Source organism: Engraulis encrasicolus, chromosome 18 (genome assembly GCF_034702125.1).
Source record: "Engraulis encrasicolus isolate BLACKSEA-1 chromosome 18, IST_EnEncr_1.0, whole genome shotgun sequence".
NCBI classification, from domain to species: domain Eukaryota; kingdom Metazoa; phylum Chordata; class Actinopteri; order Clupeiformes; family Engraulidae; genus Engraulis; species Engraulis encrasicolus.
The window spans coordinates 22,744,017-22,750,453 of record NC_085874.1 but is presented as its reverse complement, the minus strand read 5'-3'; positions in this window follow the sequence as shown (position 1 = coordinate 22,750,453).

The window sequence follows — 6,437 nt, the reverse complement described above, 5'->3', positions numbered from 1 at the left end:
CTTTTTGCAGTGCACATACCGTTGGTGATGTTTGACCATATCGAAGACGGCTTGTTTATTGATTGCTGCAAGATCACAGATGGAATGAGGTTTTTTAAGAGTAGCACCTGATAACATGAGTATTTCTGTGACCTCCCTCTACCTTCCCCTATGTAAGAAAGTCTGATAATACAAGTAAGACTGACCTCAAGTTTCACTGCATATGTCCTTTTCCTGTCCACATTAATTGCCATTTTTTGTATAACTACGTGGATATGCTGGAAAGAGTAGGATTGCAACATGGTTTTCATATTGTGACATAGGAGGACTAAGCAGTGAAGGTGAAGGGAGTTGAGTATTCCAGGAAATACTCTAAGTTGTTTCAGAAGTCAGCCACTCAGTTGGAGAGGAATGAGGGGAAAAAAAGCTCTGGTGTCTAATCCATCACTTTATTGCACAGTTTGCCCCAATTTTAATCACTTTCTTGGAAGAATTTTGTTCAATTTGCATAGGCAATTAAATATCATCTGGTAACATTATGTACCATCCATTATGAAGAATTACCAGCGCGCCAGCATCCTGCGAAGTGTTTCCTTAGATGGATGAGACGGTCCTTGCCTCATTGCTCTTTATTGGGAATTTGCGATCTGTGTAAACATATTTTACCGCCCCATTGTAGGAACTGCACTGCTGCACTTGCATAGCAAAACATTCAAACTCCCTTGTCCTACACCAGGGGTGGGGAACCTATGTCTCGAGGGCCGTCTGCAGCCCTTGATGCCATTTTGTCCGGCCACTGGTGTCAATTATTGTTATATTCAGGGGACCTAGAGAAGGTGTGGTCTGTTTTCATGGTGATTGCCTTTAGTAGGCCTAAAAAGCAGGGGGAAATCCTGGTTTATGTTCATAGTACGGCCCTCAGATGTCTTTAACGGCCCTTGGAGGAATTTGAAGTGGCCCTTGGAATGAAAAAGGTTCCCCACCCCTGTCCTACACCAATTGAAACCACTGGGGGTCAGAGATCAGTTGTCCTGGGTCCCCACTACATTGTATACAGCAGTGTTTCTCAGAGTGGGGCTTAAGCCCCACTGGGCGGGTGCAGAGGCATCACAGAGGTGGCGTGTGACATCTGATTTTGGGTCGTCGAGTTCTAGCGACAGCTGTCAACGGCCCTGTCTACACCGCAAAATGAGAGGAGGCTGCCAGAATAATGTTTACTAGAAAAAAAACAACTATTCCCTGGCCAATTTGCAATCAGCCAGATCATGTGGCGACATGGGAGTTGGGTCATCATTGCAGTCATCTCCCTTGTCCCCCGGGGTACAGGGTTATGGTGATCAGAGGTGGACTCTCCATCGGGCAAACCTAGGCCATTGCCTTGGGCCCTGGCGAAACCTGTCCTCCATATGTCACATCAGTCGTGGTAAATACACACACACACACACACACACACACACACACACACACACAGACAAAAGGCTTGATCTTAATTTGTCCCGTATGTACAGTAATTGAAGATGTACGTACATGAGACAAAACACTAAAAAATAGCACATAATTTTATATCTATATAATGACTTTTGAGAGCCCTGTGTTTAATATTTCGCCTAGGGCCCCAAAACGGCTAGATCCACCCCTGACGGTGATTAGTGTCTGTGCCACGGCACCTGTGGCACCACCGCTACAGGTACCAGCTGCCATCGTCGGCCTAATGAATTACACAGAGACCACAAAAGACCCAATGAATTGAATTACTGCCTGCCTTTTGACACACACACACTACAGACCAGATCACACCTCACCCCAACTGACTGCAGGTTTTAGTGGATATTGGTCTGGTTGGTTCTGCCTTTGAATATTTTTATGCATTTTTTTTTTAATTATTATTTGAAAATCCGCGGCTCTTTAATCCTTGTGGATAGGCAGACATTGTTGCAGGCTTCAACAGTCCACGTGACGAGGAAGGCTGAGAGGCCGAAACGTTGTCACATTAAAAACTTGTTTATTTAACTCGAGAGTATGCGGCACTTCTCTCCACCTTCATGTATTTTACTGGTTGCCAGCCTCTCTGTTTCTGGTGTGCGTTCTGCACCTCCACTCATCAACGGCTTCAACAGTCTTGCCTTAACCCCTTAACGCAGAGACTCTGTTATAACCTTATTATCACCAAAATTGTCTTGACCAAGTCTTAATCGAGTTATCGAAGACTCCTTAATAAGGCTTATATTGCTATAGCAATGTTGTCATGGTGTAGTTGAGTGTTTTCAGCAAAGAGTAAATGGGCCCGTCGACAGGCTCTTCTGCAGTAGAGGCTACCTGATACCAGGGCTCTGAAATTGCTTTTTTCACCACTAGCTAAAATGGCTAGGAGATGTTAATCAACTGTGCTTGTGAATATTACAGATGAACTTTGTTTGAGGCCTGCCTCCCATGTTTTTTCACGTCTTGTGTTTTCACTGCATGCATTGTGCAGGTGCGTCTCTTTCCCCTCCCCTAGGCAGCTACATAATGACTATGCTCGCATTTCTTGTCAGGATCTCGGGAAGCGTGCAGTGGAGGACGAATGAGTTTTCTTATTCATGGTGTGTACTGTGGACCAAGAAAATTGGTTCTTATACAAGCTTTTGTGTGGCTTTAGGCTTGAACAGCGGGCACATTGTGCACAGCCACAATAGGAAACCTCACCAAGCCAAACAAAAGCAGAGATTGATGGGTGTGTATCAGTGAGCTTTGAGGGGCACAAAAACAATATGAGGTTGTATCATTTCCCCAACTCCCAAGCAACATATGCCTACGTTTGTGTCAGCTCAGGCAGAACCATTATTTTCCTTCTAATCATATCCTCTGACGGTCAGAGGCGTCTCTAGGTTCAGCTGGGGCCCCAAGCAAAACATCAAAAGAGTGAACATTTGAAATAAAAATTGCCACTATTTTAGCATGGTGTGAACTGTTATTCACCATCCAGGGGCTTGGGGGCCCCAAGCCGCTGCCTGGCTTGCCTGGTGACAAGATGCGCCTCTCCTCTGCCTCAACATTCCATGTCCTGTTTATGAAAATGCAATGCTTTCTAAGACCTTTTTTTCCTGTTTTTTTATTTGTTCTGTATTTTTCTGTTTCTTTTTTTTTTTTCAAGTTGATTAATTTTCAAGTTTCATTTTCAGTCACTGTACAGCTCCTAAATGTTATCTAACTTTTGTGACAAAAGAAACTAAACAGTAGTTGAGAAGTACAAAAATGTACAGTAACATATGTTTGCGCAAAGAATACATTACAAACATTGAATTCATAGAACACAGCGAGTTATCTGTATTGCTGTGTGCTGTTGTGTATTAAAAGCCCAAAAGCTTTACCTCGATGACAGAGATTCGACAGACTGGGGTGGCTATTGATATTCACGTCACACAAGGTGCCGATAAGATTAGCTTTCTGTCGGCCAGCCTTTGCTTAAGATGTGAGATTTGGCTGGCGGCTATGCCTCTTCAAAGCAGAGGCACACCGAGATGAAAATCATTCATCTCTTTGTTTGGACCATAACCAAAGTGATTTGTAATGCTTAGCATCGCAAATCGATGGATCACTCAGTGACATACACAGTCATACATCTGGCCTGTGCGTATAATACTGTGTTTTCATAATTTGCCATTAAGATCACGTCATTTTAAGATGATGAATGAGAGGAGTAATAATGACCCCTTCTGTGCTCTTGATAACGTGTCAGGGAGCATGAGAGAGGAGATTGATTCAAAGAATGTTACGCTCACGTTCTGGCCCGTGACTGCCATCGCCAAGGCACAGGTTACATCATACTTATAGGGCTTGCAATAAGAAAAAACATTATTGTTGACATACGGTATTATCTTTTCCATGTTACCATGTTTGACGTGATATTATAAAATAAAAAATCTAGCATGAAATACCCTTGAATGTAACATATTTTTCTAGGTGATCCACAATGACAACCATATCACCACACACACACACACACACACACACATTTAAATAAGACATTGACAATAATCTCTCTCTCACACACACGCACACACACGCACACACGCACACACACACACACATACACACACACACACACACGCACACACACGCACACACGCACACACACACACACATACACAACTAACCTACTCATACATGAATTTACAATTCTTGCTTCAACACATTCATTCACAGCATACACACAGACAATACACACCCACACATGTGCAGTTTTTCAAACACTAACATACAGACATGTACAATACACACACAGACACACACACACACACACACACACACACACACACACACACACACACACACACACACACACACACACACACACACACACACACACACATACGCTCCTCCTTATACATCCAAGCACACTAATTGTGCATACAGTGGTTTCGATTCAGTCAACTAAAACAAATTCAAAATCATATAAAATCACTCAAAAACACAAAACAAAAAATATTATGTAAATCTTGCTCTGTCTGATCACATATGCCTAGAGAGAAACCTAACTCTTTTTTATCCAAAGAGTGATCCTGCCCTCACCAGCTCCTTCGTCCATGGCTGAAGTGCCCTTGAGCAAGGCACCTAACCCCACATTGCTCCAGGGCATGTAACCAATACCCTGTACCTAAATAACTGTAAGTCGCTTTGGATAAAGAGCGTCAGCTAAGTGTAATGTAATCTAATCTAATCTAATCTAATGCAATAGGTATATATGGGTTATAAACATGTTCATGTTCTTTGCATGAACGAATTATGGTTTTAACCATTATGAAAGAGTAAACACTTGTTTGCATGGAATGAACAGGACGTTAACCTGACTCATGCCAGCTGGCGTGGCCCTCGCATGTGGTTTGGTGAAACGCAGCCAGATGTTGTAAGTCAGGTTAGATCAGTGGTTCTTAACCTTTTTTGAACAAACGCCCCCTTGGCCTCATCACAAGCCTCCCAACGTCCTCTTGACCTCATCATGAGCCTCACAACACCCCCCTAAGTATGAAAAAATTAAATGGACTAATGCCCCCTAATGGCAACTAAGCATCGCGCTCTCTATCCTTCTCAACGCCCCCCTAGAGCTCTCCAACGACGCCCCCTGAGGGGCTGTACCACCCCCTTTGAGAAACACTAGGTTAGATGGGCGTACCACTAGGGTAATAACTGCGTGTTGCTGGAGGTCATACTATGCAACACACTCATGAGTCGTGTGCCTTTATGGTGCATAAGATCAGGGAAGCCAACAGGGGTCACAAAGGGTTAAGTTGTCCCTGGCCCATGGAGGGGTGTGTGGGTGGGGTGGCAGAATTGGGTTCTCATATATGGTAGGCCATGTATTAGGTGAGAGGGGCCTTTCAGTTGACTTTGTCCTGGACCTGGCCAAAGCTGTCAGTGGCCCTGCATAAGGTATCCTCAAAGTTCTGGGCTATCAGTCTTTATAGCAGGGCTGGGGAACCTTTTTCATTCGAGGGGCCACTTCAAATTCATCCGAGGGCCATAAAAGTCCACCAAGGGCCGTATTGTGAACACACACCAGGATTTACTCCTGCACTTAGACCTATATTGAAGGCAGCTACCTTTAAAACAGTCCCCACCTTCTCTAGGACCCCTGAATATAACTTAATTGTATTGCAAATGTAATTTCTAATAATCCTTTACAACATATGACATATTTCATGTGAAGCTGCATACATTAAAAACATATTGGGGCCCGGATAAAACTATAAAAAATATCTCTCAGTGACAGCTCCTAGTGGTCAATTGAGGAAACTTCATAGACCAGTTCCATCCATAGCTCTGCCAAATGAATTATTCCAAGCTTCACATTGCTTTCCACTGAGAGCCACACAGCCCTGTTCTGGCGAGCATCAGGTTTGTTGAGGTCTGCTATAAGTCTGATTGTCTTACCATCTGAGAGACCATGTCATACTCACACATTATTATATTTTTCACAACCACATTATAATTGGTAAAGCTCAAACCAAATAAAACAAAATACAACTCAAAACAACGGCAAACTGAGGGATATTCCGATCACTTATCCTACACGACAGGTGAAAAGTAGGCTATCTTATTCAATTAAGCTGCCTCGTTTTTATTGAGGGGGAAAATCGACACACCTTCCTCGTCATTCATTAGTCATTCATTCATTCTCCTCAAGGCCATCCTTGCCGTTGGTATCGATGAACTCCACAAAGCCAAGTGCAATGTTTTGCGGAACTATGACAGGAATGGTGGTGAGTGCTGTGGCCCCACACCTATGTAAATCCACTCCCACACGGGGTTATTACAGGTTATTCCCAATGACTACATTTCATGACAGCCTTCTCTTTAATTTTTCACACCATGCCGCGCCTTGTGTGACGAACTGGCGTGTGATTGGTCAATGTCTGCCCAGAGGGGCGTTTTCCATCCGGCTCGTACCGTAGTGGGCGGTGGTATTTCCTTTCACTCGA